We start from the raw sequence: 20,147 nt of genomic DNA, 5'->3' as shown, positions 1-20,147 counted from the left end.
CGTTCTTTCACCCCCTGCTGGCAGCTCAGTCTGGCAGCTCGTGACACGAACTTGAAACTGTGGGCTCAGTGGAGCTATAATCAGTGTCCCCCTCAATTTGTTAAAGACTTTGTACATTCCAGTAATGGCATCGAGTCAAGAATGTGCCTACCTTTAATGGATATACAGTATAGGCTACTTCAGGATGTCCTCATTATGCTCGGGAGTAGGTGAGCAGTTTATACCCAAGTGTCCTTCATGGGTGGATCTCTGGTTGGCAGCTCATGTTTGAAACATGTGCATGATTGCAGAGGTGGAGTTCTACTCTTCAAAGCCAGAATTTATTTCTATTGTACTGCAGTCATGGCTATTGCCTTCAAAATAGTTCACAATGGCCTTTCGTGTCAAGGTACAGGCCCTGCAGGGCTCAATTTTGCGAGCCCTGATGCAACAGCAGTAACATTCCCATGCCCACCCTACAGACCCGTGCAGTGGAATAATAGTGTGTGTGTGCATGGGTGGGTTAGTCTGTTTATTTTGGACTAACTGGCATTGTGGGCATGCACAGCAATATCGGTACATGCAAACGATGTCAACACTCTCCAGGGAAAGCAGATTTTTACATGGTGCCTGTGCTGAAATCGGCCCTTTAATGTTCAGTGATGAGAAAGGGATCATAGGAAAGGAACTCTAGTTCCGTTCAGATATTTTGCAGAACAGGTACATGGGGTTACTTTATTAAATTCGGAATATTGCAGGAATTGCCTTATACATCTACCTGCATGCTCATTAACATGCTCATACGAAGGCAAACAATTGCCCACCTTTGATTTGTTGAGCCAGTTGAATTTTTGTCCAATACTAAGCAACTCTTGTTTGCATAAACTATGTATTATAAATAAATGAAATAAAAAAAAAATTATCCAATAGCAGCAAAAAAAATAGTGACACTGAACATTTACATTAAACATTGCATCACAATTGAACATATACATTGATTTACATTTTACATTGATCTGCATCATTATTATTCGGGTATAAAACGACCTTCCCAACATGCCATATGTGTCTGGCTGATGGACACTGTGCACCGCTGTGAAACGTACTTTGTTCAGGAACATTGTAAACAAATGAAATTGCCCTAAACCAAGACTCTTCTATATACAGTTAGAGGTTGTCATCGGTGGCTTAATTTCGAGTCTTTCTGCCTTCTCAAATGTTTCTTCGCTTCTTTACATCATGGCTACCTGTGAAGGCCTTACGTTGCCCTCGCCCACACAGCCATAGCAGTGTTGTCATGGTTTAACAAGGTCACTGATAGGGCTAATGCGCTTGGTGTCATCTTGACATTCTTGTCGTCCTTTTCCGTTTTTGGCTAAGAAAGGATCGTATTGCCAGTGGCCAGGCACGTGCTTTGAATTCTACCAAGACTGCAGTTATAAGGTATGTGCTGTCTGTCGGCCCGCCCCGTTATGCTGCAGCTTCCTTCGTTGGGCCGCGATGCATGCATTGCTCGTTTTCTATAGGGTACAGATAACACTTGTACATATTTTAATGCTATAGCACTCGAGACGCTAGATCACTGTCATCACCATCGTCGGTGCCGGTTGTTAGTGCGTAACTGTATTTGCCATCATGTTGGTTGCCATTGCTAGTGTTTTGCATTGTTACATACAGATGGGAAATTTCATCCATATTGCAGGAACTTGGCACAAAGTTGTGGGTGTTAGGTTTAGTCGGGGAGTAACTGCCATTGTAATGAGTGAGTTCAGGGCTGGAGGAGCTGCTGAAGTTTTTTTAAGTGATGACGTAAAAATAAAGAAGGAAAAGTGAGTAGGGAAAATGTGCGAACTGCAGCAGATTGGTCGAACCGCTTGGTGACTGAACTAATAGTGTGGACAAGAATGTAACAAGCAATGACTTCGAGCCTAGGTTTATTCCTATGCAATGTAATTTCTACAGCTTATTTCACTAAGTTTGCTATCGAAACAAAACTGAAAGCTATGAAAACACTGACATTGGTGAAGCATAGATACTGTTGCACAGCGCAGGCATACATAGGTCACCGATGAACAGTATTGCAGTTGCCAGGATTATAAACACCCTAGCACAGAAAATGGTGCAAAAATCGTGTGCTAGTACGCTATGGCATTTCATTGTTTAGTAAGTGCATGGATGTACAGGTGCATGCATTGATAACCTGCCTGTGAAAGCAAGACTTCCATTAACTCTGATCCATATATGATGAAAAAGAACTGACATGCCTTGCAACACCTCAACCACTCTGTCAGCAATGTAGCACCAGGTAACAGAACATTTTAACAAGTGCTCGTGAAGCCAGATGCTCATTGCATCCAGTCTGGCCAATGCATACTTGGCGACATGTGAATGAAACCTCGTAAACCACCCTTTTAACGCCTGAAACAAACCGAAGGCCGTGTTTAATTTTACAATTTGCTTGTGCCGGCTCTTCAGTCTTTAAATGCCTTTGAAAAGCGAGCAAATTATTTTTAGCTTATTCTTGGCTGAAAAGACCACAGTTGTCAACCAGTTCAGTTATTTGTATCTGTATGTGCTAAATCATAGAATGGTTTCATATACACACGGACATCTAACTATACTCACGGAATGAAATGCAACAGGTAAAATTTAAAGAACACCCAATAAATGTAGTTAAATGAGAGTGCGACATCACACTACTACACATCTGGTCTGAAGTAGCTTGGACTCTCGAACTCGACATCAGCTCTCGACAGACATGAAAGTATGCATATATTAGTTTATCTTAAGTTGACTCGTTTCATTCCGTGAGATTCGTACATACGGAATAAAATGAGGCCCCAACTGAAGTGCACGGTTTAACGGGAGCAGTGAACATCACATTTGCCACCAATGTAATCCAGTGCCAAACAGCAAGATCGGATACATCCAGTGTGTGCATGGCCATGCATATGTAAGTCAAGTGGGCTGTTCCTTTCAAAACCCTCAGCCTGGAACAAGTGGCATTCCAATTTATGTTTTCAACATCAATGCCACGGGAAAATATCCAAGGCACGGTGTACACTTGAACTGGAGATGTTATAGCTCTGGGCTGTAACTAGAACATATAAAAATGTTTTAAAGCGAAGCTTTCTTTGCCTCTTCTTTCGACTTTTCCACTGCTGCTGCTGCTGTCTTGCACGCCGCGTTGGGGTGTGGTTCAAAGCACGCATCATCATCATCATCATCAGCCTGGTTACGCCCACTGCAGGGCAAAGGCCTCTCCCATATTTTTCCAACAACCCCGGTCATGTACTAATTGTGGCCATGCCGTTCCTGCAAACTTCTTAATCTCATCCGCCCACCTAACTTTCTGCCGCCCCCTGCTACGCTTCCCTTCCCTTGGAATCCAGTCCATAACCCTTAATGACCATCGGTTATCTTCCCTCCTCATTACATGTCCTGCCCATGCCCATTTCTTTTTCTTGATTTCAACTAAGATGTCATTAACTCGCGTTTGTTCCCTCACCCAATCTGCTCTTTTCTTATCCCTTAACGTTACACCTATCATTCTTCTTTCCATAGCTCGTTGTGTCGTCCTCAATTTGAGTAGAACCCTGTTCGTAAGCCTCCAGGTTTCTGCCCCGTAGGCGAGTACTGGTAAGACACAACTATTATACACTTTTCTCTTGAGGGATAATGGCAACCTGCTGTCCATGATCTCAGAATGCCAGCCAAAGGCACCCCAGCCCATTCTTATTCTTCTGATTATTTCCGTCTCATGATCCGGATCCGCAGTCACTACCTGCCCTAAGTATTTCGCTAGAATAGCAGCTTGGGCTTGTTGGTTTTCCATTTTTATATTGTTTTCATTTTTTTTTTAGTTTATAAGAAGCCGTGTTTCTTTCGAAATAAACGTTGTTGAAAGACAGCGCTTGTTGTGTCTTCTTGTCTCGTCCCTTGTCTACATTTTGCGCTGTTACTAGCAGGCTGCCCTAAGTAGATGTATTCCCTTACGGCTTCCAGTGCCTCGCTGCCTATTGTAAATTCCTGTTCTCTTCCGAGACTGTTAAACATTACTTTAGTTTTCTGCAGATTAATTTTTAGACCCACTCTTCTGCTTTGGCTCTCGAGGTCAGTGAGCATGCATTGCAGTTGGTCCCCTGAGTTACTAAGCAAGGCAATATCAGCGAATCGCAGGTTACTAAGGTATTCTCCATTAATCTTTATCCCCATTTCTTCCCAATCCAGGTCTCTGAATACCTCCTGTAAACACACTGTGAATAGCATTGGAGAGATCGTATCTCCCTGCCTGACGCCTTTCTTTATTGGGATTTTGTTGCTTTCTTTATGGAGGACTACGGTGGCTGTGGAGCTGCTATAGATATCTTTCAGCATTTTACATACGGCTCGTCTACACCCTGATTCTGTAATGCCTCCATGACTGCTGAGGTTTCGACAGAATCAAATGCTTTCTCGTAATCAATGAAAGCTATATATAAGGGTTGGTTATATTCCGCACATTTCTCTATAACCTGATTGATAGTGTGAATATGGTCTATTGTTGAGTAGCCTTTACGGAATCCTGCCTGGTCCTTTGGTTGACAGAAGTCTAAGGTGCTCCTGATTCTATTTGCGATTACCTTAGTAAATACGTTGTAGGCAACAGACAGCAAGCTGATCGGTCTATAATTTTTCAAGTCTTTGTCGTCCCCTTTCTTATGGATTAGGATTATGTTAGCGTTTTTCCAAGATTCCGGTACGCTCGACGTTATGAGGCATTGCGTATACAGGGTGGCCAGTTTCTCGAGAACAATCTGCCCACCATCCTTCAACAAATCTGCTGTTACCTGATCCTCCCCAGCTGCCTTCCCCCTTTGCATATCTCCCAAGGCTTTCTTTACTTCTTCCGGCGTTACCTGTGGGATTTCGAATTCCTCTAGACTATTTTCTCTTCCATTATTGTCGTGGGTGCCACTGGTACTGTATAAATCTCTATAGAACTCCTCAGCCACTTGAACTATCTCATCCATATTAGTAATGATATTGCCGGCTTTGTCTCTTAATGCTTACATCTGATTCTTGCCAATTCCTAGTTTCTTCTTCATTGTTTTTAGGCTTCCTCTGTTCCTGAGAGCATGTTCAATTCTATCCATATTATACTTCCTTATGTCAGCTGTCTTACGCTTGTTGATTAACTTCGAAAGTTCTGCCAGTTCTACTCTAGCTGTAGGGTTAGAGGCTTTCACACATTGGCGTTTCTTGATCAGATCTTTCGTCTCCTGCGATAGTTTACTGGTATCCTGCCTAACAGAATTACCACAGACTTCCATTGCACACTCCTTAATGATGCCCACAAGATTGTCGTTCATTGCTTCAACACTACGGTCCTCTTCTTGAGTTAAAGCCGAATACCTGTTGTGTAGCTTGATCTGGAATTCCTCCGTTTTCCCTCTTACCGCTAACTCATTGATCGGCCGATCAAAGCACGCATATACATGGTAGAACGTGGCAGAGAGGAAACGTGACGCGAGAAACTTGTTTGGACCTGCATCAAGATGCTAAGTTGGGCCAGTTGGTTAGGATTCATTGTGAGGTTCGTAATGGTGCAACACAAGACACGGACAAAAGGAAGGTAAAAACGATAACACAGTGCTGACTCTTAACTGATATTTTATTGAAGAAACGTCTAATATATATATATATATATAGGTGCCAGTTCAAAAGCCATGACATGCGTGAGACACAGAGGTACATGCGCATAATTGAGAGTGGCGAAGGTAACGACGTTCCTTGTCATGAAGAGCGATAGACGGTTCATTGATACACGCCTCGTCCCTAATTTTTATATAAGCCTCGGCGATTTCTCTTGTCAATCGGCTAGCGTGTTTATAAATGAGATCAGTTTTTTGAAGAGATAGCTCATGCTCCCTAAGTCAAACATTCACGCAGCGCTCTGTTTGTCCCACGTACTCGCTACCACAAGATAATGGAATGGCATACACAACATGCTTAACACTAGTGCTAAGCTTTCCAGTAACATTTCCCACTTTGTTGATTTCACGATATTTTTTAATAATGACATTCCCCCTCAAGGGTGTTGAAATCTTGACAGTATTCAGGAAGCACAACATAAGCTTTGATTTTACTTTCGAAGTCCCTTAGCATCGTAAACTACAGTTCGTAGACCTGAGGTTAACCTTTGATAAAATCGTGTGCTGAAAATTTGATCCCAGGTCTGTTAAGTCCATTTTGAACTATAAATCCAGTCATGCTGAGGTAATGAATTCTGTAGTGAAAACTATCCTAAATGCTGCACAAAAGAGGTTGTGCTTTCATATGTCGAAGGCTGCTTTTTCTGACAAGGTCAATCGTTTACTTCGACACTGGTTACCCTGAAGTGATTATTTGGTCTGTGTGTGAAAGTACGGTCTGTGCTGTCAAGAACATATATGACCAAGGTGGTAAAACTGGTAAAAGTAAAGGCGAAGTGCACTGTCAACCATGTGAACGGGCACAATATTACAAACGATAGAGTTCTTCCTCAACAGTTGCCATGATTGTTGTGCTAAGTTACAGCTTGAAAAAGAAAATATGAATTTAAATAAAACTAACAAAGTGAAACACCTTTGCGCGCTCGTCATTGCAACATATAAACAGCATCACAAGCGGCTGCATGAAATCAATTGATTTATGCTACGTTATGGGTAACATACGCACGCATGCACACACACACAAATGAAACTGAAATTATGGCTTCCGGGATTCGGCGGCGTGCGCCGACCATCTTGGAGGCTGGTGCGTTTCGCAGATTCCACTAGGTGCGCTAAAAGCCAAAGTTGGATCAGTCGGAACAGAAAAAGGAGGAAAGCAAGAAAGAGAGCTCGCCATGCAATAGGCTACATAAACATGCAGGGCGGCAGAAGAAAGGAAAAGTGGGCAGAGGTTGAGGAGCAGTTACATAGAGAACAAATAGGGGTGTATGCGGTTACAGAAACGCACCTTAGAGACTCGGAAGAGCCGCCAGTGATTGAGAATTATGTTTTGGAAAGGTGCAACAGAACTAAGTCGGAAAGAAAGGGAGGGGGGAGTCGGAATGCTCATCCATCAGGCAGCCAAATGGAAAAGAGTAAATTCAAAATGTCAAGACCATCTTTGGTCATCAGGTACAATGAGTGGGGAAAAAACTTGGCTGGGCGGTACGTATTTGTGGACCAGAAATAATTGCACAGAAAAGAATAAAGGGGAAGTGGAATGCATAAGTGCTGATACTAAGGGTTTTGGGAATGATGCTGAAATTATCCTATTAGGTGACATGAATGCCCACATACAGGATTTAGATGGCTATACCGACAACAACGGGAAGTCAATGCTAGACCTTTGTGAGCAACATAACCTCGCTATCGAGAATACAAAGCCTAAGTGTGAAAGGCAGATCACGTGGGAAGTGGGAAACCAGCAATCCACCATTGATTACCGTCTGATGACAGAAGGGATTCATGATAAGTTGAGAGAAATGGTCATTAAGGAGGAAGGGTATATCAGCATAGAGAGTTAGCATAAATGCATCATTTTGAAAATGGGACATGTAGTTGGGAAAGAGAGCAAGGAATGCAAAATGGCTTGTGCAAATTTGAACGCTGAACAAATAACAAATGTAGTCACTAGAGTCGAGGAAGAACTTGGCAAATGGCCAGGTAAAGAGTGGGAGTATAGTGAGCGTCTAAGTGTAATAACGACAGAAATACGGAAAGCGAAACAACATGTTTGTTGGAAAGGAAAATTTCAAGAAACCGAAAAGCAGGTGGAACAGGGAGACATGAGAAGCGATCGCCAAACGACAGAAAGCATCCCGAGAGCACAGGCAGGCAAAGAAGGTGCAGTTGCCACAGGATGAAGCAACTAGTAAATGGGAAATATACCAGGAGAAAAAGTCTATGGTTCAAATACTGGTGCAAGCAAAGATTAAAGGTAATACTGAACTTTGGTTGTCAGACACACGTGATAAAAAGAAGGCCGGACCTAGAATATTTTGGAACCACATAAAATTATTTGGCAGGAAGTCAACAGCAATACAACAATATATCCTAGACGAAGATGGAAACAATTAACTGGAAGGGGAAGCGGCAATAAATTACATCCGAAAAATATCCGAATCTTTCCAAGGCAATGACGAGGTTATATTTGAAGGAAAAAAGAGCATGATAGAGACCCAGGTGGAAAAGGAGCTGGTGCTGACAAATTTCAACTGGAAGAAAGCTGAAGAGAAAATTCCTAAGTGCACAGCCACAGGGCTAGACGAGGTTCCCGTTAGGCTGATTAATGAACTAGGACCAATAAGTAAGGAAGCGCTGGTGAAAGCAGTTGAAAAAACTTTAGAAAATAAGCGAATACCAGACAGTTGGCGACAAAGTAGAATGAATTTAATTTATAAATGTAAGGGGGAGAAAGAATTCACTCGTATAGACCGTTGACCATTACATCGGTAATATACAGGCTAGCAATGCAGGCAATCAAATTAAAGCTGCAAGCGGGGGCAGAGAATGATGGCATTTTGGGACAACTTCAGAACGGCTTCAGAATAGGTAGACGTCTGGATAATAACTTATTTGTTCTTACTCAGTGTAATGAGACATCAAAAGTAAAAAACAGACCGTTATATGTGTCCTTTTTAGACATTACAGGAGTATATGACAACGTAGACCGCGACATTTTGTCGGATATTCTGGAAGGGGAAGGCTTAGGTGACGATTGTCTACAGCTCTTGAGAGAGATTTACCTAGAAAATACCGTTTGCGTTGAATGGGAAGGGATGAGAAGCGAGGAGAAAGTTCATGTCAACAAGGGACTGAGACAGGGGTGCCCTTTATCGCCGCTGCTGTTTATGATGTACATTGTGAGGATGGAGAGGGCGCTAGCAGGAAGTAATATCGGGTTTGATCTCTCATGCAAATGGGCGGGTACAGTAGTAGAGCAGCAACTTCCAGGTTTATTTTATGCGTACGACATTGTGTTGCTAGCTAGCTAACAAGAAAAGTGATTTGCAACATCTGGCTTATATCTGTGAACAGGAAGGCAACAATTTAGGTTTGAAATTTAATGTTAGAAAATCAGGTGTTTTGGTATTCAATGAAAACAGTGAACAGACAGTGGCAATACAGGGCAAGGAAATACCTCGGGTAAGAGAATTTAAATACCTTGGTATATGGATAAGCGAAGGCAATAGATATATGGAGACACAGGAAAAAACAGTAACAGTGAAGGGGAAGAGAAATGCAGCCATGATGAAGCACAGAGCGTTATGGGGATACAATAGGTACGAGGTGCTCTGGGGTATTTGGAAAAGTGTAATGGTTCCAGGACTTAGTTTTGAAAATGCGGTTGTTTGCTTTAAATCAGGGGTACAATCAGGACTCGACGGGAACCAAAGGTCAGTGGGACGCCTCGCATTGGGCGCTCAGGGGAAGAATACAAATGAAGCTGTGCAGGCTGATATGGGCTGGACTAGTTTTAAAGTGAGGGAAGCTCGCAGTAAAATTGACTATAGTGAATAACGACTGAGAAATATGGAAGAAAGTAAATGGGCTGGGAGAGTGTTGAGGTATCTGTGCAGGAAAAACATTGATTCACAGTGGAGGAAATGAACTAGGAAGCTCACCAGCAAGTATGCGGCCTGTAGGGTGGGCAACACAGCAACATAGAAGGTCAAGTGGAAAGTCAGAGGGGCTGAAATAATCTCATGGGTGGCGGCAATGGAAAAGAAACATGCCATGAGTGACTACTTAAGAGGAAAAAACGAAATCAGGAAAGAAACAATTTATGATAACTCAAAGGGAAGCTCAGCTGTGTCATATTATTAACCTTTCACTAGAATCGTGTGTTTTCCCTGCAAGAATGAAACTGGCCAAGGTTACAGTCATTTTCAAGTCAGGCTCGAGAAACATCATGAGTACGGTAATTATTGCCCCATCTCAATTCTACCTCTTTTTTCGAAAGTGCTAGAAAAAATTCTCTCAATTCAGCTTCCGTAAAGGTTTTTCTACAGAATCAGTTTTATTAGTCCAAAAAGAAATTATTTTACAGAATATTGAAAACAAACTCTTAACATTAGGAATCCTTGTGGATTCCTTCGATTGTCTAGACCATAATATTCTCTTAAATAAGTTAAACAAGTACGGCATTAGGGGAAGGACACTTCAAATTTTTCGTTCATACCTTAAAGACCGTGAACAAATAGTGAACATACGGTTTTTGTTCATCCAAATTTTATCTGAAATGCGCCGTCCCTCAGGGCAGCATACTAGGACCTTTTCTTTTCAATGTCTATATAAACGATGTGATAACAACTTCGACAGAAGCTGATTTTGTAATTTATGCCGATGATGCTTCCCTATTTATCTCTGGTCTTTCGGCTACAGAAATAATTTCAAAAGCAAACAATGCCCTAAACAGCCTTTTAAATTGGTCTAAATTAAACAATCTCAAAATGCATACAACTAAGTCAAATTAAGGCTGTTATTTTCCGCGCTATAAATCGTCACATAGGGACTAACTTAACCATTAACCTAGGCAATAATATTATTGAGGTCGTTAGCCACCATAAAACACTGGGTGTTGTATTTGATGAGCACCTTCGATGGACTGAGCACACTAATTACGTATCCCTAAGTTTATTTAATGCTGTTGGAGCACTTTCCCGGTGTCGTGGCATTCTTCCAGTGCACATTAAAAAACAAATATATGTTTCATTATTTCAATCACACATTGCATATTGTCATCTTGTTTGGGGCACGGCATCACCGACTAACATGAATAGAATTGTGAGCCTGCAAAGCGATTCGTGTCATTGCAGACGAAGAGTACTGCGCACACTCCAAACCGTTCTTTATTCGGTTAAAAATTCTGCCCATCAGTGTTATGCTACTGCACATTATTGTTTCTTTATTCACCACAAAAACCACGTTTCGTACTAACTTCCTTATCAGAATATCAGCACTCAAGGAACGTGTACCGGCAGCCAACACTTGACAATTAGAAAAGTGGTGTCTTCCCAAAACTCGAACGAATTACGGTCAACAAATGTTAAAGTATATAATACCTTACATCCTGAACAATAATACAACCTTAATTGATGGCCCCGAAATAAATAAACGTGCTTTAATTGAGTGCTTTTTAAACAGTATAGCTTAATGGGCAACACATTTATATCATACAGCTTACATTCGGCATTGTGCATTCTTTTGTGTGGGTTAGTATTGCAGGCATTGTCTAATTTCACTTTTTTTTTCTCACTCCGTTTTTCTAACAGTTCATTCTTCATAAAATATTTAACTTAACGTTATACATGTGTGCACTTGAATGGTGTGTGTATATATGCCGTGTACGCGTGTATATGTAAATGTATATGTAGGTGGACATATATGTATATATAGGGGCGTATGCGTGCCATGTCTACGGGTGTTTGCATGTGTATACGTGTAAATATAACATGTCAGTGTACAATATTGGTTTGTTATTGGTGTATGTATATGTAAGTATATTTTTTTCTCGTTCGTCACAGCTTGGCGCGAACAGTTTCTTTCTTTCTTTTTTTTTCGTTTTTTGTTTCTCGAGTTGCTTTATTTTTTTCTTCTAGTATGGGTGTACGACATACACTGCTGTTTTGCCGCTTTTGCCACTGCCTGTAGGGCCTCAGGCCTCGTCAAGCTGCTCAATGAACAGCTTTTTGTCTGGGGTCCATTTTTCCTTTCCTTGAGGAAAAATAAAACTGGTTCTGATTACTTTTCGAAGCGAGATCGGGATGCCTTGGAAGACGCCCCTGTAAAGCGAGATATAAGAAGGAAGAAGAAGCATGTGCTTGCTGCGGTAAAGCTAGGGAAACGATGGAGCATATTTTATTGGAATGTGAAGACGTCTGCCCGCGCAGCGGTCGATTTAGGCACCACTGGCCTCCTTGAAGCCCTTGGGTTCAGCGGGAGCAGTGGAAAAGTAAACATGTCCGCAGTAGTGATTAGTAAGAGGCGATTGGAAGATTGGTGGAATAAAAGTAGGGAAACGACAAAAACGGAGACGTACAAAAGCAAAGTTCGCAATAGGGGATCAAAAATTTGGTTGTGGGAGTTCATAGGTTTTTTTTCTTGTTTTCTTTTTTAACCTAAGTAGGACATTAAGCAGTATAATATCAAGGGCTTGGTGGCGCAACCCATCACCCTGTTTCCAAGGAGACGCGCGTAACATCTATCCATTCATTCATCCGGATATTATTATTAAAATTATTAGTAAGAGCCGATTGGAAGATTGGTAGAATAAAAGCAGGGAAATGACAAAAAACGAAGACGTACGAAAACAAAGTTCACAATAGGGGGTCAGAAAATTTGGTTATTAACTCACCGTGCGTTTTTTTTCCTTTTTTTTTACCTAGTAGGACACAAAGCAGTATAATAGCAAACGCTTGGTGGGGCTACCCACCGCCCCGTTCCAAAGGGGACGCTCATACCATCCATCCATTCATCGGCTGAGGGACCTTAAAGTCGGCTGCAGACGCCTACGGGAGTGTCCAGTGGATGTCCACTATTTACGTTTAGGCGTAAACTGCTGACACGCACGTGGTAGGAGTTTCGTGGAGCGAAATGCCATACTAAAACGCTGCTGCCACGCACGGAAGTGACGTCACAGTTATGATGACGTTTTTAAACAAGTATGGCATGTTCCGGTTTATAGTTTTGCGCGCGCTGCTGGAGCTGCTTCAGCTTTTCAGCTTAGCTAAAACAGAATTTTACGGCTTCTTACTGTGTTGTGTGATAGAATGTTGTTCTAGTTAGTTGCGCTGGAAGAACCGGATGGTGTTCGAGCTTGCGATCTCGAGCCACACTTGGGCGCAACGCTGGAGCAGCTCGTTTCTTTATGCCTTGGAGCGCGTTTATGGTTGGTAGTGTGGTCATAGAATAAAGAACAACTTTAGAGAAGGGAAACTGTACCTTTGGCAGTGGTTCGAAAATAAGCAGCGGCAGCGCATGGAACTAACTTTCGGGGACGCCAGATGACGTTGCTCAATCCGGAAGCGGAAGTGCAAAATTTTTTTTTTTAGCGCAAAATTCAATATGGCCGTTTTTTGCCGGTCGCGTACGCTGGTACGTGCCGTGCTTGCCCTGCAGGCTATGCGGCAAGCCTCAATGCCTTCGCTGCCGCTTAGCTGGTGCGTTCTAATTGCCAAGAGCCTCTACTGACGCCCATACAAACAAGCCACAAGTGAGTGAACAGAACGCGCGACTTTATTGGCAGAAGACAAGCAGTGTACATCCTCGTGCAATAGCAGAAATAAAATTTGCATGTCGAGATACGCTGGAATCATTGACGCGAGCTCGTAAACGGCTCACCGTCGTCGTCGCACGTGGTGGTCAGGTTAACGAGCAAGAACCAGCAGCGGAAACATATTGGACAGAGTGTGCCACTTATTTGCAGCGACAGTCGCCGTTAAAAATGCCCAAATTGCATTGCGAAGCAATCGGGAGACGCAGGCATCTGCTGCCGCAGCCTACACAGCGACATGGGCTACCCCAGATTTTAGCCGTTCACTCCTTTCCAACCTGCACGTTTCTTTTCTTTCGGGGGCCGCTAATGTGTGGCTCACACTTGGTGTCTCACATTGTCTCGCTATGGACAAGTCGCTTTCGTGGGCATCGCCTCCATCAGCTACTTTTGCGGGCCTTTCCACCCATGTAGCTATCAACTTCATACGCATCGGACTATGTAAGCACGTATGCTGGTCTCCGTTCATGCCTAATCGCGGCCGAGAAAGGCCAGAGGCACAATATGCCCATTGCTGCAGCAGGAAAGCGCGAACGGGGAGCACGAATCACGGTGCATGAAAATTGGGAGTCTATGTCGCTGTGCAGGCTGCAGGAGCGAATGCTTACTTCGAGAGACTGCTTCCCAGTGCAACCGACCAGGCCGCAATATTCTAAAAACATAACACTGCGACCATAACCAAGTGACATAACAGCAAAATTAAACAGCAATCAGTCACCGCATGAGGTTCAGACAATACGTTATACATTGGCGACGAACTATATGGCAACAGTGAGCATTCACATACACGGGTCTCTTAGGGTACATTGAGCTGCCTACCTACAGGCGTAGTGCCCGACTTCGTCGCACGTGGTGGTCTACTAACGAGCAACAACCAGCAGCAGAAACAGATTGGACAGAGTGTCCCACCTGTTTGCGGCGACAGTCGCTGTTAAAGATGAGCAATTTGCAGTGCAAAGCAGTCGGGTGACGCAGGCATCTGCTGCCGCAGCCTACACAGTGACATGGACTACCCATCATTTTAGCATTGACACCTTTCCAGCCTGCATGTTTCTTTCTTTTGGAGGCCGCTAATGTGTGGCTCACACTTGGTGTCCCACATTGTCTCAATATGGACAAGTCGCTTTCGTGGGCATCACCTTCATCAGCCACTTTTGCGGGCCTTTCCACCCAACTTCATACAGGTCCGACCATGTAAGCACTTATGCTGGTCTCCGTTCATGCCTAATCGCGGCCAAGAAAGGCCAGAGGCACAATTTGCCCATGGCTGCAGCAGGAAAGGGTGAATGGGGAGCACGAATCACGGTGTGCGTAAATTGGGAGTCTATGTCGCTGTGCAGACTGCAGGATCAAATTCTTACTTCGAGAGGCTGCTTCCCAGTGCAACCGACCAGGCAGCAATATTCGAAAAACATAAAACTGCGACCGTAACCAAGTGACATAACAGCAAAATTAAACGGCAATCAGTCACCGCTTGAGGTTGACAATACATTATACATTGGCTACGAACCATCTTACAGGCATAATGCTTGCCTTTGTCACATGTGGTGGTCTGGTAACGAGCGACAACCTGCGGTACAAACAGATTGGACAGAGCCTTGCACCTGTTTGAACCAACAGTTGCCGTTGAAGATGAGCAACTTCCATTGCGAAGCAATCAGGTGACGCAGGCATCTGCTGCCGCAACCAACACAGCGACATGGACTACCCGGCATTTTAGCGTTAACTCCTTTCCAACCTGCACATTTATTTTCTTTCGGGGGCCGCTATGTGTGGCTCACACTTTGTGTCCCACTTTGTCGCAATGTGGACAAGTCGCTTTTGTGGGCATCACCTTCGGCAGCCATTCTTGCGGGTCTTTCCACCCATACGGCTATCAACTTCATACACTTCGAACCATGTAAGCACATATGCTGGTCTCCGTTTTGAGCAAATCATGGCCGAGGTAGGCCACAAGCACAATTTGCCCATGGCTGCAGCAGGCCAGAACGAACGGGGCGCACCAGTTACGGTGTGTGTATACTGGGAGTCTATGTCGCTTTGCGGACTGCAGGAGCAAATGCTTACCTCGAGGGACTGCTTACCAATGCAACTGACCAGGCCCCCACATCTGTAACACAGTTACCACAACCAAGTGTGGCAGCAAAACCAGATTCTGCAATCAATCACTTCACTGTAGCTTGCACAAAGACCCAGGCTATCAAGGAAGAGGAGCAATCATCAACGAGACTAGGAATATGGAAAATGAGAAAGCTTGCATTCAAGAGAGAAGCCACTCTGCTCTGCAAGCATTGAAGGCTAAAAACACCAAGAAAAGTAAAATGGTGCATAGCACATGTGCATAGGTTAATGCAAGACGCATGCCGATGCTGCATCAGCTATTTCAGGAGAGTAATTGCGCATGACAACATACACTAGAAGATACTGCTACAGATATGTTAGGCTGCTAGACAGTGACTGGTATTAAGTATCAGCGAAATATCCAAATATAAAGGTTGACCTTTATATTTGGATGAGGATGAATAACCTCTAACAAAAATGGGCAATGAGAAAGCTTGCATTTATAGAAGAAAAATTACACTTCGCACAAACGGAATTAACATGGCTTGGAAGCTGATTAAGGACGAACTGATGAAACTCAATCTTTTGGCCAGCGTCGTCCGTGCTTGGTCAGATGTTGCAGGTGCATCTGAAGACGAAGAATTTCTAGAAAGTCCTTTTTGAGTTACTTGGATGACTCAGCCAAATGTCCGTGCTGGTGGAATGGTGGCTGAAGCTCTTTGCAGTCTTAACACAGTCCTTTGCAGACTTGATATCTCATCCATATTCTTGTGCATGTGCTTCTTTGTTCTTGGTGTAAAAGCCTTGCAAATTCGGCTCCAGCCCCTTCCTGTTGGTGCAGATAGGAGCTCCTGTGATGACCAAGATGTGCTTGGCATAGACTCTGTTGGGGCAAAACGGTGACACGTGAGATATAGCACAGATTAGCCAAATTTATGTGGGTTTTATATGTTCGAACCAATTATACTGAACCATATATATGAACAAACATTCATATCTGCTGCAAACGGCAAGCCAATACAGCATAGATCAAACATATTTATTTCTGAACCATATGTTGTTTACCTTGTAGTAGTAGCCAATGTCCACACAATGACCTTGTCGTAGCAGGCAGCAGCTTCTGTTTAGTGCGTGGAGTGTGTTGCTTTATACTGGTGCCGTCCTCATTACTGCATGTCTGGAACAGAAATTTTGACTGAATCAGAAATTGAAAAAGCAAAGTTTTGCAATATGAAATGCAAAAAGGTGTGACATATATGTTGTAATGATTTGCGACTACAGAACACATGCAAATGTACACTGTCTATTCTAGGGTGCTTAAGCAGCATGTTAAATAAATATTGCTATTGCCCATAAAATTGATGTCTGCCTAACTACAATGCATGTCAACAGCGCAAGTACTATTAAGATCACAAATGAGAACATTTGTGGGTTCATTTATGCTCTAGAAGTGATCACACTGCTAGTTACTCAAGCAAATGCATGAAAGTCATGAAGCTATTAGAACTGATGCATTATTTTTCTCCACGAACGTGATGCACCGCTTCACTACTGCAAAAATAAATGCCCTACGGTAAACCAATCTGAACAGCAAGAACATTTGGAACCAACAAGTACGAAATATGGGTATCATGCTTGCAACTGTTTAATACATTAAATTCTGTACTTTCACTTCATTTTACCAAAGGATTATTCGGTTTTGTGGACGAAAGACGTTGCCGGCCGACTCGAAAAAAAGTTTAATCTGTATATTGATAAGGCTACTCAGTCACCTACAACCACGGCTACAATAACATGAAAAATGAGACGCGCGTTCCGATATCGCTCTTTCTTTCCTGGTTGTGTGTGTAAACCAAACGACAGCCTCGCAAGTAAAGGTTTATTTAGGAAACAGCAACTGAGATCCTCACTGCCCATATGTAATGCAGGATCTAGTTCGTTAACTTGTGCCCGCCTGGAAGGTAATGAGACAGATATTATATAACGATTGAAGCAGCGGTGTTAAACGACTCACCGTTATTGCCGTTGTCAGCCGCAGCAAAATCCAGCTCCCGTTTCGATGCAGACCTGTTCCGAATGGCTCACGACCGAAACCCAACTGCCGGGCTTACATGTCCGCTTGCAAACACGTAACTTCACCCCAAGTTACATAGAAGCGCAAGAAACTAGTTTTAGAAACAAAGAAGCAACCAGTCTTGAGTGTACGAACGAATGAATCCGTGCCGCCGTGCACTCGGAAATACCGGTAAAAATTTTAAATCCAGGCCAGAGGTCACGTGAAAGATCGATGATGCTGAACGCTATTTGCGTTCATAATGGCGAAGAAACAATAAACTTACTAACAAAGAGTACAATATCTAATTAGCAATGATAATTTTGCCCTGTTTTTATGTAAAAGAAAATGCTTCGGTAATTGTAAGAGAAAGTTTGTAAGATAAAATTGCGCTTATTACGACGCCTCTACCGGGAAATGTTGGAACTAACGAACGAATCCCGAGGTGATGCTACTAGGTCGGCTTTGTTAGCAGCGGCGCGCGGTCGATTTTTTCGCCCTCTGTGGCCATTAGTTGAACTTGAGAGTGTACGGGGCCTGGTGTGGTCTTGTGCAGCTCCTGTTACGTTTTTCAGTGCTGTTGCTCTTGTTTGTTGAATTTACTGATGTGAATGGAGCATATGTGGGCTCTCAGTTTGGCAGAACTTTTTGCTCTTATGGTAAAAAACGTTTAAACTCGTTCCAAATGCTTGTTGCTGCAGTTGCCGCTTAGTGTTGTGCATCGATCGCGAAAAAAAAAAAAAGTTTCATCCTTCGTAGGATTGCTGTTGCAGATATTGCCTAAGTAAGTGAGCTGTTGCAATTTTTATATGGCACTCGATGTCGCATTTACCTGTACTGTTTCCTGTCTTGCATGTTCATACTGTTTGTTTATCGGATTTTGGCGGCTAGCGAATCGCGACTTGCTTGAGCACCTGCTCGCCACAGTTCTAAAGGAACATGTTGAGCAACCCCAATGTAAACTATGAAGACAAATATTGCAGAACGTGGCCCAGCCGCTCATAGTTCTACTTTGGCTCAATTTTGTTCTAAAGCTTGGCTGTCTTGAAGACCAAGAAATTTTCTTAAATTTCTTCCAGCTAGTTTGCTAAGCTGCTATTTAGTATTGCTTCTTGTGATGGCGCTATGCGAGGTACCAGGTTTGCGCAAATGTTCCTCGCAACTTGTTTGCAAACATGATGTAGGTTCATTGCAGGAACCTACATCGCCGAAGATGTAGGTTCCTGCAATGAACCTACAATTTGCTTGAGAGTGGCAGAAAGCAAATTCCAAGTTTCCATTGTATGAATCTTCCTTGACTTCGCAGGGCTTGTTTGGTTAATCCCTTCATCTGTGCAATAGAATGCTCATTAGTCATGAGCCTTACCCTGATCCTCTTGTCCAACAAAAAAAAAAAATCTTTTAGGCATTGCATTAGGGAATATATCTGAGTGCCAATGTGACAATTTTTGCCTCTGTAACCTTTTTTTTCTCCCATCTTATCAGTGAAGGCCTTGTTCGAACAGAGTGCCATGCAGTGACAGAAATTCTCATCACAGTAAGAAAACCTCTGAAGGAGATTTTTGAGTCTGACTAGGACTTCGTCTTGGGCAAATTGGTGAAGTCTGCTGCACATTGTTTTTGTGTGCGAAAATCTATTTACAGAGGAAGGACACATGAAAGTGCGAACTACTAACTGATTTAATGATTCAAAGGATGAAACATAGTGTACAAATTTTGTGCACAGGCAAGAGGTGAATGTTGTGACAGTGCTAGTTTGTCTTTTAATGCTACAAATAGCCATTAAACAAGTGCACCTCTGGGGAATTAAGGCAATTGAAGTGCTACTAACATGTGCACTCTCTGATAAAATATACCTTCGTGAGCTCATGCGATGTTTTGTTGCTACTCCTGCACAGGATCATAATGTGCGAAAGCACGGCTCATATGAGCAGGCCTTGCAATGTGTGCTGCACCATCCGGTTTATTTAAATTGTTTGAATGCTCCCTCAAATAGTCATTCAGGCATTGGGCCGTTTGGTCCACGTAGAACTTGCCACAGCTGAGAGATAGATATCTTATGACCAACCCACAGCACAATGCTCAATATGGTTGGCGTGATTTTTCATACACCCTTGTCTTTAGGTACGATAACACAATTGGGCTAATTTGACAGGTGTATAAAGGAACAAATGGGACATTGCATCTAGCAGGCATGTTCTTGAAGCTGTGGGTAAATTGTGCGCATATTTGTACATGAGGTGTACAATTTGTACACTTCAGGCCTAGTGGCGTCTGTTCCGCTTACATTTGATTAGCAAGTCCTTGTCAAGCTGCTCTTCAGCTTTCAGGAAATGGATTCGGCCATGGCACGCATGACCTAATTCTCCCACCTGTTCGCTAGTTGCGCTTCTGCTGTGACGGGTGTTGCGACGCTCGCCACCAAGGTGCTCTGTCAGGAGCATATACTAGATTGAGAAGTAACCTTATTTCCGCATTTCTTGTCAGCAATTTGGGCACACTTAGCTAAAACTTTCATGTTTAGTGCACTAGTGAGTAGTTACTCTAAGCACCTTTATGACAAGTTGACTGTCTTTGCTATGCGCTTAGCTGAAAACCTTCTATGTTTTTAAAGCTGATTCTGAACAGTATCCACAATTGCCAACCAAGTCACTTCCTTTGGCCTCCTCGGATGTTCTTATCTTCCAAGCTGAATTAGCCTTTATCGAGCTGAGCCATAATTGTTTGACCAGATGATAAAAATAGGTAATGAACTCGGAGAAAGCAT

This window comes from Dermacentor albipictus, chromosome 1 (assembly GCF_038994185.2).
Source record: "Dermacentor albipictus isolate Rhodes 1998 colony chromosome 1, USDA_Dalb.pri_finalv2, whole genome shotgun sequence".
NCBI lineage: Eukaryota > Metazoa > Arthropoda > Arachnida > Ixodida > Ixodidae > Dermacentor > Dermacentor albipictus.
Note: the sequence above shows the minus strand (reverse complement) of the source record.